Consider the following 16,347-nt stretch of genomic DNA (forward strand, 5'->3'; position numbering starts at 1 on the left):
CCCTCACTGCAAGAAAGATATTGAGGCCCTGGAACGTTTTCAAAGGAGGGCAACGAAGCTGGTGAGGGGTCTGGAACACACGCCATATGAGGAGAGGCTGAAGGAGCTGGGAATGTTCAGCCTGGAGAAGTGGAGGCTCAGGGGAGACCTGATTGCTCTCTATAACTTCCTGAAGGGAGGTTGTAGTGAGCTGGGGGTCGGCCTCTTCTCTCGTGTCATTAGTGATTGGAACAGGGGGAATGGTTTCAAGCTACGGCAGGGGAGATTCAGGCTGGACATGAGGAAGTATTACTTGTCAGAAAGGGTGGTCAGGCACTGCAATGGATGCCCAGGGAGGTGGTGGAATCACCAACCTTGGGGGTGTTCAAGGAAAGACTGGATGTTGTGTTGAGGGACATGGTTTAGTAGGAGCTATTGGGAATAGGTGAACGGTTGGACTGGGTGATCTTTTAGGTCTTTTCCAACCTTAGTGATTCTATGATTCTATGATTCTATGATTCTATGAAAAGGGCCTTACAAAGACATCAGGCACGTCCCTCAGCATCTGTGGGAGAAACTTGTCAGGTCCTGTACACTTTTGCACACCCAGGAGCACAACTTCTTCATTTGACCCTGCAACCGGCAGCACGCATCTTTCCCACATCCCACCAAGCAGCACAAAGGGAACTCCAGATGGCACTGTGCCAGACCAAAGCCCAGGCTTCATCTGGATGATCCCCAATAAGGGTGGCATAGAGAGAGGACACTGGGACCTTTCTGGGACTAAGGCAGTACTCCCAACTCCAAAAGCCCTGTCAGCTCTGACACAGCCCCACACAGACAGCATCCTGCTCTGGTTGTCCACCCCAGGCGCACAGCAGGCAGCCTCCTTTCTGCGGCTGCACCTCTGCAGGCACCAGGGGCAGCAGACACCTGAGCAGGCAGCGCTCCCAGGGGGAGAGGGAGACGGGCTGAAGACTGCTTTGTCAAGTGGGACAAAGGCAAGGAAGGAGGGAATGCAATTCCAGTGGCAATAAAGCCCAAGAGGCACAGAAGCGTGGAGCAGCTTAACAAGGATGCCAGGACATGGCGTACACACCTCACAACACAGCCACAAACCAACACCACAAGTGCCACACGGTGACCTCACTCCTGATACCCACCCACCACTCACACTTTCAGCACGTATGGACTCAAAACCCAGTCCCACGTGAACACTGCCAACAGGGTCAAAGGAACACAACCACAAGAGAAGGAAATGAAAAGGCAGCATTTGGGGAAGACAAAAACACATCGTGTCATCACTGGTCAAGCATTGGCACGCAAGAGCTGTTTGCGGCACGCAATGCTGCCATGCGCAGAGGCTCTCTCCAAGCCCTCAGGCACTCACACAGCAGCATAAAAGCCAGTCCTGGGCCTCGCTCCCTCACACCACTCTCCTGACACCTTCTCCTCTGCAAACCTCCAGGTGAGCCTGAACCCCTTCCTGCCTTTCTTTCGCCACCCCACCTGGCCAAAATCTCCATTCCTTGCTCTGCCCAAAACTCTGAAACTCTTCCACCTCCTCTCTGTCATGCTCCACACAACCAGGCCTCCCCACTGCCTGGGAACACAACGCCATTGCTTCACTCACCCCTTAACACACTCCGCTCACCCAACACCCTCTCTTGCAGAGACCCTCCACCCACAGCCATGTCCTGCAACAACCTCTGCCGCCCCTGCGGACCCACCCCGCTGGCTAACAGCTGCAACGAGCCCTGTGTCAGGCAGTGCCAGGACTCCCAAGTCGTCATCCAGCCTCCTGCCGTGCTGGTCACCCTGCCGGGACCCATCCTCAGCTCCTTCCCCCAGAACACCGCCGTCGGATCCTCCGCATCAGCTGCCGTGGGCAGCGCCCTCGACGCCCAGGGAGTGTCCATCTCCTCCGGCGGCTTCGGCTTCGGAGGCCTGGGCTGCTTCAACGGCGGCAGAGCCCGCTACCCCTGCTAAGGGCCTGCGCCCACACCCTGACACCAAACACCTGCACCCTGCAGCGCGCCTCACGCACTGACCAGGCACCGCTGGGTCACTAATGCCACATGGGCTCACAAGCTATGGCTCTTCTTTTCATGGCATGCAACAGGGAAGCATGGAACAACATCAGACCAGGCTGCCTGGAAACATGACCGCTTAAACTTTCCTCTGTCCTTGCACTTGAAATTGTGCTCTTTCCACTTGGCGATCACCAAGTGGATCCTTCCTCTTAGTGTCTTTCCCTCAATAAAGTTCTCTTGCACGGCAGCCTCAGATTCCTCCTCTTCATTGCTTTGCACAATGCCCTTTCCACTTCACCCACTACAAACACTTGGCTCTAGAAACCAGCAGGTCTGCTACAAAAGGGCCCCAACACCTCCTCTTGCAACCGCGGCTCCAACAAGAGCTTGGGTGCCTAGCACATGCCCTTCAGCACATCATACATTATCTACTCCTACACTAATAAAGTCTTGGCCACATTGACGCTCTCCTGCCCATGCTCTCTCATACAACACCTCTGTGTCAGCACACACTTGATTCCTTTTCCACCTGGGCAAGATTCACTCGTATTTACAACCAACATGCTCACAGAATCTTTTCTTTTTGTGCTATCGTCTTGATTTCTTACAGTGCAACAGCCGCTCAAGCACAGTCAGCAAGAGCAGGCTGTCCACAATCACGTCCAGTCCCCGCACCCAGGCGTTTGGTGAAGACACTGAACCTCATTCTGTTCACTTCCCTTTCATTCACTTCCCCGTCTTGGCCTGGACAACTCTGAACTCACCACATCAGGTCTCTGTCACTCCTCTCACACCACCAGATCCCTGCATTCAGACACTTCTAAGAACATCTCAGCATCTACTTACCTGAGCAGTTTGCTGACAGTTTGCCTATAAAGCATGTCATGGGAGGAAGCCTCAAAGCCATTCCTAAAGGCAAGAGCATCAAATGTCACTTCACCCCCTCATGCATGTAACTAATCACTTCTGTGCTGAAAATCTGAGGTGGGCGTGTGCAACTTTGTTCTCTACTTCCAACAACTTCTGAGCCATTCTGTGCATGGCTGTACTTTCTGGGAGGATTTCCATCACCTCCTTCCCCGGGACTAATGTCAGGCCGACCAGGCTGAAGTTCCATCCGTCTTCATTCTTCATTACTTTAAGATGGGAACAGCAAGAGTCTCTTACAGTTTACAGAAACCGCTCCTCATTACACTGATCCTTCTAACGTAATTGATGTCAGCATGGTCAACACATCAGACCCTCACCACTCATGGGTGCAACTCTACAGGTTCATTTAACTCATGCAGAACCTTCCTGATCTCCACAAATCCAAGAATTACGCACGCCCAAAAACAACACGAAGAACTCGTACTCTCTTCACTACGGACAGCCTGACACAATCCGTTACCATTGGGGATGCAAATATCCCCACAAACAAATCAGGTCTGCAGCCCACGAGAGACTGCGTCCTCAGAGTACACCAAGGAATTACTGAAACCCTCATTCTGAACAACAAACATATGAGTCCAACTCATGCCTCCACAACTTGCTCCTTCAAAATTAAATGGTGGATCTGAAGGCATTGCCCAACGTGTCTTGAAATCCAGCAGCCATGGTGCATCTGCACTGCCTTAGGGAGCCTGTTCCATGCCCACTGTTCTCTGGTGCAGAACCACAGTTGAAAAAAGCCTTTGAGTTGGACTTGTGAGGCAACAGATCACTCAACGCTTACTGTCTTTGCCTATCTCTGTGCTAGACGTTTTCCCCAGAACCATATGGAGAAAAACTAGGAAAATCTTGGCAGAAATCCTTAGAAATTACACCTATTAGGATCCCTTGGGGAATGACATGGGTAATTATCTCATAAAAGGAAGAGCCATCTTCTCCAATCTAGGACACCCAGAATGCCCAGACCAGGCTTCCACGGCTGCTTGCAATTGGCAGCTCCTCTAACAACAAAGGCACAAACCATATTGCACAAGTGCCAAGCCATGACCTCGCTGACTCCTTTTCTGTGCTTTGGACACAGAATCTTCCGCATACTCTCACACCAACGTGCCAAATCCCTCCCCTGCCCTCCAGTACTCTCACTTGGAACGTGCCACCAGTGCAAAATGGATGCGTCCTCAGGTATGCAAAAAGGCAGATTGCTGGAAGAGCAACTCATAAGAGATGACACGCAACACTACGCGATGCAAGAGCAGCACGCAGCATGGAGAGGAGATCCTTAACAGTCCACTGGAAAGCAGGAGGAACTTACCTCCAACTACACTTGCTGCCCTCCAACACAAGGCTCTGGGCCCAGGCCTTCCACCAGCTGCTTTCCGTCCGCCTCGGAAGCTCTCCACTTGTCTAACCCACACTGCCTCAGCTTCTGCATGAGCGTGGCATGGGACACAGCCTCAAATCACACCATTATAAAAAGCACAGCGGTGAAGGTTGGAAGGGATCTTAACCACCATCCCTTATGTGGGCCAACGGCCTCCCAACAGGGCCTCATCCAACCTGGCCTTGAATGAAAAACCAGGGATGAACAACACACAAGTTGATCGGGCAGCCTGTGCCAGGGCCTCCCCAGCACCCGAGTCACAAATTTCTTCCTTACATCTAAAACAAATTTCTCCTCAATCCTTTAAAACCTCCTATTGCAAGCAGACCGTGTAAAAAGATGATTCCCCTCCCACCTGAAAGCTCCCTTCAAGTACTGGAAGGCCACCGTCAGATCTCCCTGGAACCAACTCTTCTCCAGGCTGAACAAGCCCAACTCCATCAGCCTTTCTTCACAGTAAACGTGCTCCAATCTTTGATCTTCTCTGAGGACCTCCACTGAACCCACTGCACACAGCTTCCTCAGCATTCCGGCCTGACACCCGGAAAGCAGGCCTCACACACCTAGGCACATCCCGTTCAACAGCCCCTCTTTCTACTTTGCTCCATCTTCTCCAGAACAGGTCATGAAGGGGCTCATGGCTGCTTCATCCATTCACACACCCACCAATAAACGACCCCAGCATCTCAACACCACACATTGTACTGCTCTGGCTAAAAATATTAAAGCCATCATGGATGGCCCGACGCTGAAACAGCACAAAAAAGCCTGCCTCCTTGCTCCAAAACACAATTTTCAAAGCAAAAACGCAATCAAGGTGTTGACACAGCACACCCAATGCAGAAGACAACCACTAAGCTCAAGGAAAGCAAATTCAGGAGAAGGCAGGCAGGGAGTGCAGCGCAGTGCAACTAGCAGCATCTCATGCCAAACGCACCAGGGAATCACAGAACAGCCCTCTAAGGAGGCCTGGAATGGGGTCCGCACCTCACAAAGTGGCCACAAACACGACTGCATGAGTAGCACACGATGGCATCACTAATGAGACCACATCACTCCTCCAAAGCTTTGCACAAGCCTTCCAACATCTTCCAAGAGATGCGCCTTCCTCGTCACTCCAGTCACACTCAAAAGTGCCGACAGAGTCAAAGTATCAAATCCACAACAGGAGGAAATGAAAAGGAAGTGTTGTGGGAAGGCAAACACACCTCACCTCATGACTGGCCAGGCTCTGGCATGCAAGAACTGCTCACTGCACAGTGCTGCCATGCGCAGAGGCTCTCTCCAAGCCCTCAGGCACTCACAAGGCAGCATAAAAGCCGGCCCTGGGCCTCACTCCCTCACACCACTCTCCTGACACCTTCTCCTCTGCAAACCTCCAGGTGAGCCTGAACCCCTTCCTGCCTTTCTTTCGCCACCCCACCTGGCCAAAATCTCCATTCCTTGCTCTGCCCAAAACTCTGAAACTCTTCCACCTCCTCTCTGTCATGCTCCACACAACCAGGCCTCCCCACTGCCTGGGAACACAACGCCATTGCTTCACTCACCCCTTAACACACTCCGCTCACCCAACACCCTCTCTTGCAGAGACCCTCCACCCACAGCCATGTCCTGCAACAACCTCTGCCGCCCCTGCGGACCCACCCCGCTGGCTAACAGCTGCAACGAGCCCTGTGTCAGGCAGTGCCAGGACTCCCAAGTCGTCATCCAGCCTCCTGCCGTGCTGGTCACCCTGCCGGGACCCATCCTCAGCTCCTTCCCCCAGAACACCGCCGTCGGATCCTCCGCATCAGCTGCCGTGGGCAGCGCCCTCGACGCCCAGGGAGTGTCCATCTCCTCCGGCGGCTTCGGCTTCGGAGGCCTGGGCTGCTTCAACGGCGGCAGAGCCCGCTACCCCTGCTAAGGGCCTGCGCCCACACCCTGACACCAAACACCTGCACCCTGCAGCGCGCCTCACGCACTGACCAGGCACCGCTGGGTCACTAATGCCACATGGGCTCACAAGCTATGGCTCTTCTTTTCATGGCATGCAACAGGGAAGCATGGAACAACATCAGACCAGGCTGCCTGGAAACATGACCGCTTAAACTTTCCTCTGTCCTTGCACTTGAAATTGTGCTCTTTCCACTTGGCGATCACCAAGTGGATCCTTCCTCTTAGTGTCTTTCCCTCAATAAAGTTCTCTTGCACATCAGCCTCAGATTCCTCCTCTTCATTGCTTTGCACAATGCCCTTTCCACTTCACCCACTACAAACACTTGGCTCTAGAAACCAGCAGGTCTGCTACAAAAGGGCCCCAACACCTCCTCTTGCAACCGCGGCTCCAACAAGAGCTTGGGTGCCTAGCACATGCCCTTCAGCACATCATACATTATCTACTCCTACACTAATAAAGTCTTGGCCACATTGACGCTCTCCTGCCCATGCCCTCTCATACAACACCTCTGTGTCAGCACACACTTGATTCCTTTTCCACCTGGGCAAGATTCACTCATATTTACAACCAACATGCTCATAGAATCTTTTCTTTTTGTGCTATCGTCTTGATTTCTTACAGTGCAACAGCCCCGCTCAAGCACAGTCAGCAAGAGCAGGCTGTCCACAATCACGTCCAGTCCCTGCACCCAGGCGTTTGGTGAAGACACTGAACCTCATTCTGTTCACTTCCCTTTCATTCACTTCCCGTCTTGGCCTGGACAACTCTGAACTCACCACATCAGGTCTCTGTCACTCCTCTCACACCATCAGATCCCTGCATTCAGCCACTTCTAAGAACATCTCAGCATCTACTTAACTGAGCAGTTTGCTGACAGTTTGTCTATAAAGCATGTCATGGGAGGAAGCCTCAAAGCCATTCCTAAAGGCAAGGGCATCAAATGTCACTTCACCCCCTCATGCACGTAACTAATCACTTTAGTGCTGAAAATCTGACGTGGGCGTGTGCAACTTGGTTCTCTATTTCCAACAACTTCTGAGCCATTCTGTGCATGGCTGTACTTTCTGGGAGGATTTCCATCACCTCCTTCCCTGGGACTAATGTCAGGCCGACCAGGCTGAAGTTCCATCCGTCTTCATTCTTCATTACTTGAAGATGGGAACAGCAAGAGTCTTTTACAGTTTACAGAAACCGCTCCTCATTACACTGATCCTTCTAACGTAATTGATGTCAGCATGGTCAACACATCAGACCCTCACCACTCATGGGTGCAACTCTACAGTTTCATTCAGCTCATGCAGAACCTTCCTGATCTCCACAAATCCAAGAATTACGCACGCCCAAAAACAACACGAAGAACTCTTACTCTCTTCACTACGGACAGCCTGACACACTCCATTACCATTGGGGATGCAAATAGCCCCACAAACAAATCAGGTCTGCAGCCCACGAGAGACTGCGTCCTCAGAGTTCACCGAGGAATTACTGAAACCCTCATTCTGAACAACAAACATATGAGTCCAACTCATGCCTCCACAACTTGCTCCTTCAAAATTAAATGGTGGATCTGAAGGCATTGCCCAACGTGTCTTGAAATCCAGCAGCCATGGTGCATCTGCACTGCCTTAGGGAGTCTGTTCCATGCCCACTGTTCTCTGGTGCAGAACCACAGTTGAAAAAAGCCTTTGAGTTGGACTTGTGAGGCAACAGTTCACTCAACGCTTACTATCTTTGCCTATCTCTGTGCTAGACGTTTTCCCCAGAACCATATGGAGAAAAACTAGGAAAATCTTGGCAGAAATCCTTAGAAATTACACCTATTAAGATCCCTTGGGGAATGACATGGGTAATTATCTCATAAAAGGAAGAGCCATCTTCTCCAATCTAGGACACCCAGAATGCCCAGACCAGGCTTCCACGGCTGTTTGCAATTGGCAGCTCCTCTAACAGCAAAGGCACAAACCATATTGCACAAGTGCCAAGCCATGACCTCGCTGACTCCTTTTCTGTGCTTTGGACACAGAATCTTCCGCATACTCTCACACCAACGTGCCAAATCCCTCCCCTGCCCTCCAGTACTCTCCCTTGGTACGTGCCACCAGTGCCAAATGAACGCGTCTTCAGGTATGCAAAAAAGCAGATTGCTGGAAGAGCAACTCATAACAGAAGACACGCAACACTACGCGATGCAAGAGTAGAACGCAGCATGGAGAGGAGATCCTTAACAGTCCACTGGTAAGCAGGAGGAACTTACCTCCAACTACACTTGCTGCCCTCCATCACAAGGCTCTGGGCCCAGGCCTTCCACCAGCTGCTTTCCGTCCACCTCGGAAGCTCTCCACTTGTCGAACCTACACTGCCTCAGCTTCTGCATGAGCGTGGCATGGGACACAGCCTCAAATCATACCATTATGCAAATGCGGAACGGTGAAGGTTGGAAGGGATCTTAACCACCATTCCTTCTGTGGGCCGACAGCCTCCCAACAGGGCCCCATCCAACCTGGCCTTCAATGAAAAACCAGGGATGAACAACGCACAAGTTGATCGGGCAGCCTGTGCCAGGGCCTCCCCAGCACCCGAGTCACAAATTTCTTCCTTACATCTAAAACAAATTTCTCCTCAATCCTTTAAAACCTCCTATTGCAAGCAGACCGTGTAAAAAGATGATTCCCCTCCCACCTGAAAGCTCCCTTCAAGTACTGGAAGGCCACCGTCAGATCTCCCTGGAACCAACTTCTCTCCAGGCTGAACAAGCCCAACTCCATCAGCCTTTCTTCACAGTAAACGCGCTCCACTCCTTTGATCTTCTCTGAGGACCTCCACTGAACCCACTGCACACAGCTTCCTCAGCATTCCGGCCTGACACCCGGAAAGCAGGCCTCACACACCTAGGCACATCCCGTTCAACAGCCCCTCTTTCTACTTTGCTCCATCTTCTCCAGAAGAGGTCATGAAGGGGCTCATGGCTGCTTCATCCATTCACACACCCACCAATAAACGACCCCAGCATCTCAACTCCACACATTGTACTGCTCTGGCTAAAAGCATTAAAGCCATCATAGATGGCCCGATTCTGAAACAGCACAAAAAAGCCTGCTTCCTTTCTCCAAAACACAATTTTCAAAGCAAAAATGGAATCAAGGTGTTGACACAGCACACCCAATGTAGAAGACAACCACTAAGCTCAAGGAAAGCAAATTCAGGAGAAGGCAGGCAGGGAGTGCAGTGCAGTGCAACTAGCAGCGTCTCAAGCCAAACGCACCTGGGAATCACAGAACAGCCCTCTAAGGATGCCTGGAATGGGGTCCGCACCTCACAAAGTGGCCACAAACACGACTGCATGAGTAGCACACGATGGCATCACTAACTAGACCACATCACTCCTCCAAAGCTTTGCACAAGCCTTCCAACATCTTCCAAGAGATGCGCCTTCCTCGTCACTCCAGTCACATTCAAAAGTGCCGACAGGGTCAAAGGATCAAATCCACAACAGGAGGAAATGAAAAGGAAGTGTTGTGGGAAGGCAAACACACCTCACCTCATGACTGGCCAGGCTCTGGCACGCAAGAGCTGCTCACTGCACAATGCTGCCATGCACAGAGGCTCTCTCCAAGCCCTCAGGCACTCACACAGCAGCATAAAAGCCGGCCCTGGGCCTCGCTCCCTCACACCACTCTCCTGACACCTTCTCCTCTGTGCTCTTCCAGGTGAGCCTGAACCTTCCGCCACTGCCTTTCTTTCGCCACCGCACCTGGCCAAACTCTCCATATCTTGCTCTGTCCCCAGACTCTGCAACCCTTCCACCTCCTCTCTGTCATGCTCCCCACAACTAAAAACCACGCCTCTCCGCTGCCTGAGAACCCAATGGCATTGCTTCCCTCATTCCTCAAAACCCAACTCTCACCCAACACCCTCTCTTGCAGAGACCCTCCATCCCACAGCCATGTCCTGCAACAACCTCTGCCGCCCCTGCGGACCCACCCCGCTGGCTAACAGCTGCAACGAGCCCTGTGTCAGGCAGTGCCAGGACTCCCAAGTCGTCATCCAGCCCTCCACCGTTGTGGTTACCCTGCCGGGACCCATCCTCAGCTCCTTCCCCCAGAACACCGCCGTCGGATCCTCCGCATCAGCTGCCGTGGGCAGCGCCCTCGACGCCCAGGGAGTGTCCATCTCCTCCGGCGGCTTCGGCTTCGGAGGCCTGGGCTGCTTCAACGGCGGCAGAGCCCGCTACCCCTGCTAAGGGCCTGCGCCCACACCCTGACACCAAACACCTGCACCCTGCAACGCGCCTCACGCACTGAGCTCACGTCTCTGTCTCACCCATGGCACAAGGCCACACCAGCCATGGATCTTCTTCTCATGGCACAAAACAAGCAAGCAGGGAACAGCCTCGGAACAGGCCGTCTGCAAACATGAGGGCACTTACTTCCTTCTGTCTTTGCACCTTACATCGTGACCTTTCCACTTGGCGATCACCAAGTGCATCCTTCCTTTCAGTGTGTTTTCCTCAATAAAGTTCTCATGCATGCCAGCAGCAGATACCTTCTCTTCATTCCTTTGCTTAATGCTCTTTCCATTTCACCCACTACAAAGACATGGCTCTAGACATGAACGTGTTGGGTCCCAGAGGCCCCACAACCTCCTCTTGCAACCACGTCACCTTGTCAACAAGAGCACTGGTGGCTAGCAGATGGCATTCTGCTCATCACATATTATCTTCTACAGAGAAAGGGAAATAGTCCAATTGCACTGCTCAAGTGCAGTCAGGAATAGCAGGCTGTCCACACTCAGCTCCACTCCCATCACCCTGGCTTTTCATGACGATACTGAACAGCACTGGCCTCACTTCACAGTCTTGGCCAAAACAGCTACAAACTCATAACATCAAGACTCTGTTTTACTCACCTCAGACCTCCGGACCCTTGTGGTCAGCCACTTTACAGACCAACTCAGCATCCATTTCCCTGTACACATCGCACACACATTACCCATCAGCACATCCAGGGAGAAAACCTCAAAGCCTTCACTAAAGGCAAAGGCACTGCACGCCCTTATGCGCAAAGCTGCTCACTTCAAAGTAGAAAAACGCAGGTAGGTTTGCCCTTTCGTGCTCTCTATTCCCACCACTTCTTAGCCAGTCGGAGGGAATCCCATGACAGCTATCCACATTGAGCACTCCCCATCATCTTCTTCTTCCTCTGGCATATGGCAACACAGTCCGGGATTTCCTCTTCGCTTCCCCAGCGGCACAGGACACTTCCACAGATATCTATTTTGCCACTCTTCCTTCTTCCTTCTCCTTCAAGACAGCAGGGCTATGAGCTCTGTCCCGCACATCACAAGCCCCTCCCAGGCACTCTGACCTCTCCAAGACAAATGATGGCACCCTTGCAAGGACATCTCATGGCTCCCTCAGCATTCATGGCTAGAACCACACCGAACTCACAGCCTTGAGCACGTCCACCCTACTTCTCTTCACCTTCCTTAGCAACAAGCGCTATTCACCTCAGCAGCAAGCCACAGAGCGCTCACCTCAGCTGAACGGAACGGGGCCATGAGATATGATTTAGGGGCTTGTGATAGCAGTGGTGGTGGGAGGACGGTTGGAATAGATGATCTTGTCGGTCCTTTCCAACCTTGCGATTCTATCATGCTATCATTCTACGGCCTGCAACCTTCAGCCATGTGCTTGATCACATGGCCCGGAGCGGATCACGGCTGCATCTCCACGTAGCATGCATGCTTCCAATTTCCCTATGCAATCTCCAAATCCTCACGGCAACCATCAAAGGCCATGCAGAGAAACGGCCTCAGCGAACTGACATTCAACTCCACAGGGATCCCACAGCGTCCGTTTCAGACTTCCATACCGCAAAATGGGATCCACACCACACAAGACACCACACAAACCACCCTACATCAGTGCTACGCTGTGACCTCACTCCTGAGACCACAACTCTTCCATGCCTTAGACGCATCTCCCAGCCACCATCATGAGACACACCTTCCAAGTAAATGCAACAAAATAGTCATTTTCCCTTAAAAACTGCCGACAAGGTCAAAGGATCAAATCCACAACAAAAGGTAATGAAAAGGGAGAGCTGCGGAAGGCAAACACACCCCACCTCATGACTGGCCAGGCTCCGACACGCAAGAGCTGCTCCCTGCACAATGCTGCCATGCGCAGAGGCTCTCTCCAAGCCCTCAGGCACTCACACAGCAGCATATAAGCCGGCCCTGGGCCTCGCTCCCTCACACCACTCTCCTGACACCTTCTCCTCTGTGTTCTTCCAGGTGAGTCTGCAATCCCATTCCCTTGAATCCCTGCCCCACCTGGCCAAGTTCTCCACAACTCCTCTGCCTCCAGATCTTGCACCACCCCACTGCCACACTCCCTGCACCTGAACCCAATTCTCCCTTCTCCCTTGGTCAATGCAGCACAGCTCCTTACACCCAAAAAACCCCCCCTCACACCCAACACCCTCTCTTGCAGAGACCCTCCACCCCACAGCCATGTCCTGCTACAACCTCTGCCGCCCCTGCGGACCCACCCCGCTGGCTAATAGCTGCAACGAGCCCTGTGTCAGGCAGTGCCAGGACTCCCAAGTCGTCATCCAGCCCTCCACCGTCGTGGTCACCCTGCCAGGACCCATCCTCAGCTCCTTCCCCCAGAGCACCGCCGTCGGATCCTCCGCATCAGCTGCCGTGGGCAGCGCCCTCGACGCCCAGGGAGTGTCCATCTCCTCCGGCGGCTTCGGCTTCGGAGGCCTGGGCTGCTTCAACGGCGGCAGAGCCCGCTACCCCTGCTAAGGGCCTGCGCCCACACCCTGACACCAAACACCTGCACCCTGCAACGCGCCTCACGCACTGACCAGGCACCTCTGGGTCACTGACAGCACATGGCATCAGCAGCTCTTCAACCATGGCTCTTCAGTCGTTGTAACAAAGAAGCAAGCAGGGAAGGGGACCTGGCAACACTGCTTACAAGGAGGGCCTCTGAAAAATTTAATATCTTGCACATACTTCTCTAAATCCTTTTCTTTCTCTACAGTGATGCTAATGGTCATGCTACATGCACTAAAGGCCATGGCTTTCAGTCTTTGTGTTCCTTCCTTTCATGTATTTTCCTCAATAAAGTTCTCTTGCACACCAGCCTCAGAATTCTCTCCATCCTTTCTTCAACAAATGCTCTTCACTCTTCTCCCATTCCAAAGACACGGCTCAAGAGGCCATTAGGATGGGACCAAGGGGGCCCCATGACCTCCCCTGCCACAAATGGTACCAGCAAGAACAGTTGGAGCAGCGACTGGGCTTCCAGCACATCACGCAACATCTATGCTTGCCCACACAAAATCTTGGGCACACCAACGCCCTTCTGCCCATGTCCTCTGAAACAACCTCTCCATGGCAGCACACCCCAGCAGGATTCTCCTATAATGACCAAAAAAACATAGACACAGAATCCTTTACCTGTTAAAGAATTTGTAGTGACCACGCTGTCCTACTGTCCCACTCAAGCACACTCAGGTACAGCTGTCAGACAGGGAACACAGCCCATACTTTCAGTATCTCAAAGGACAGGGACTACACCAATTATTCTGCTGGGTAACCTGCTCTACCGCTTGCCCCCCTCACACTGGGAAAAGCTTCCTTTCTCTTCCAGGGAAGGTTCAAATTCAGTGCTGTCCCCTGTCCTTTCTTCTGGCAGCAGACGGTCATGAAAAAGGGCTGGCTCTCTTCTCATCCTTCCCTAACATCTGGGATTTATACACAAGGACAAGATCTATCAAGAGTATCCTTGTGTCCCGACTCAAAACTGCCTGCTGTCTCAGCTTCTCCACATCGGAAGGAAGCTCCAGGCCCCTCAGCACTGGGGAAGCCCTGCACTGGAACAGCTCCACCATAGCCATGTCTGTCTTCCACCTGGGAATCTTAAACTTGAATCACCTGCACTGCACTGAGCAGAAAAAAAAGAGTGCATCCTCCAGCGTGTTAGCGATGCTCTTCCCAATGGCCTTCTGGAGAACGATGAACTCTTTTGTCACACGGCTGCATTGTTGCCCTACCATCACCTTGCTTGCCAACAGCAAAACCCAGGTCCTTCTCACGAAAGCTGGCTGCCACCCTCTCATTTCCATTGCTCCCTGTTACTGCTTCCCATCTGCAGGACTTCACTTTCCTCTCCTGCTGCTTCTGCATGTCCCTCTGGGACACACAACCCAGCCTCTCCACATCCTTCACAAACAAGGACTATTCACCTGGGCCATCTGCTGCTCCTTCCCATCTTCTACCATTTACAAACTCACTGGGATCTCTACCATCGCCCAGCTTTTTAATGCAGGCGCTGAACAGGGCTGGCCTTACTACCAAGCCTTGACACAATCGGGGCACTTCACCACACCGCTGCATTCAGCCACTTTCAAGCCCACCCCTGCGTCCTCTTTGACAGTTTCTCTGGGATCGCGTCATGGCAGGAAGCCTCAATGCCTTGACTAAAGGCAAGGCAATCAACTGTCACGGCCCCCCGTCATCCACCAGGCACATCACTTCAGTGTAGAGGAAACTGAGGTGGCTTTGTAAATCCACTGCTTTCTGCGAGGATTGCCTTCACTTCCTCCCCACTGACTAACATCAGGTCAATCAGGGTGAAGTTTCTCTCAGCTTCCTTCTTCATTTCTTGAACGCAGGAGGGAGATGAGTCTCATCCATTCTTCAGGAATCACTTTGATTCACCAGGACCTTACAGGGCCGCACCTCGAGTACTGTGTCCAGTTTTGGGCCCCTCACTGCAAGAAAGATATTGAGGCCCTGGAACGTTTTCAAAGGAGGGCAACGAAGCTGGTGAGGGGTCTGGAACACACGCCATATGAGGAGAGGCTGAAGGAGCTGGGAATGTTCAGCCTGGAGAAGTGGAGGCTCAGGGGAGACCTGATTGCTCTCTATAACTTCCTGAAGGGAGGTTGTAGTGAGCTGGGGGTCGGCCTCTTCTCTCGTGTCATTAGTGATTGGAACAGGGGGAATGGTTTCAAGCTACGGCAGGGGAGATTCAGGCTGGACATGAGGAAGTATTACTTGTCAGAAAGGGTGGTCAGGCACTGCAATGGATGCCCAGGGAGGTGGTGGAATCACCAACCCTGGGGGTGTTCAAGGAAAGACTGGATGTTGTGTTGAGGGACATGGTTTAGTAGGAGCTATTGGGAATAGGTGAACGGTTGGACTGGGTGATCTTTTAGGTCTTTTCCAACCTTAGTGATTCTATGATTCTATGATTCTATGACTCTATGAAAAGGGCCTTACAAAGACATCAGGCACGTCCCTCAGCATCTGTGGGAGAAACTTGTCAGGTCCTGTACACTTTTGCACACCCAGGAGCACAACTTCTTCATTTGACCCTGCAACCGGCAGCACGCATCTTTCCCACATCCCACCAAGCAGCACAAAGGGAACTCCAGATGGCACTGTGCCAGACCAAAGCCCAGGCTTCATCTGGATGATCCCCAATAAGGGTGGCATAGAGAGAGGACACTGGGACCTTTCTGGGACTAAGGCAGTATTCCCAACTCCAAAAGCCCTGTCAGCTCTGACACAGCCCCACACAGACAGCATCCTGCTCTGGTTGTCCACCCCAGGCGCACAGCAGGCAGCCTCCTTTCTCCAGCTGCACCTCTGCAGGCACCAGGGGCAGCAGACACCTGAGCAGGCAGCGCTCCCAGGGGGAGAGGGAGACGGGCTGAAGACTGCTTTGTCACGTGGGACAAAGGCAAGGAAGGAGGGAATGCAATTCCAGTGGCAATAAAGCCCAAGAGGCACAGAAGCCTGGAGCAGCTTAACAAGGATGCCAGGACATGGCGTACACACCTCACAACACAGCCACAAACCAACACCACAAGTGCCACACGGTGACCTCACTCCTGATACCCACCCACCACTCACACTTTCAGCACGTATGGACTCAAAACCCAGTCCCACGTGAACACTGCCAACAGGGTCAAAGGAACACAACCACAAGGGAAGGAAATGAAAAAGCAGCATTTGGGGAAGACAAAAACACATCGTGTCATCACTGGTCAAGCATTGGCACGCAAGAG

General features: G+C 52.5%; 4 pseudogenes; all 4 read left to right on the forward strand.

The window, feature by feature from the left end:
- The first annotated feature begins 1,329 nt into the window (after positions 1-1,329).
- Positions 1,330-1,968, forward strand: LOC125690522 (feather keratin 1-like; annotated as a pseudogene).
- A 3,613-nt stretch (positions 1,969-5,581) lies between these two features.
- Positions 5,582-6,226, forward strand: LOC125690517 (feather keratin 1-like; annotated as a pseudogene).
- A 3,574-nt stretch (positions 6,227-9,800) lies between these two features.
- Positions 9,801-10,499, forward strand: LOC125690823 (feather keratin 1-like; annotated as a pseudogene).
- A 1,930-nt stretch (positions 10,500-12,429) lies between these two features.
- Positions 12,430-13,069, forward strand: LOC125690508 (feather keratin 1-like; annotated as a pseudogene).
- Positions 13,070-16,347: the final 3,278 nt, after the last annotated feature.

The sequence above is a fragment of the Lagopus muta genome, chromosome 3, assembly GCF_023343835.1.
Source record: "Lagopus muta isolate bLagMut1 chromosome 3, bLagMut1 primary, whole genome shotgun sequence".
Lineage (NCBI taxonomy): Eukaryota > Metazoa > Chordata > Aves > Galliformes > Phasianidae > Lagopus > Lagopus muta.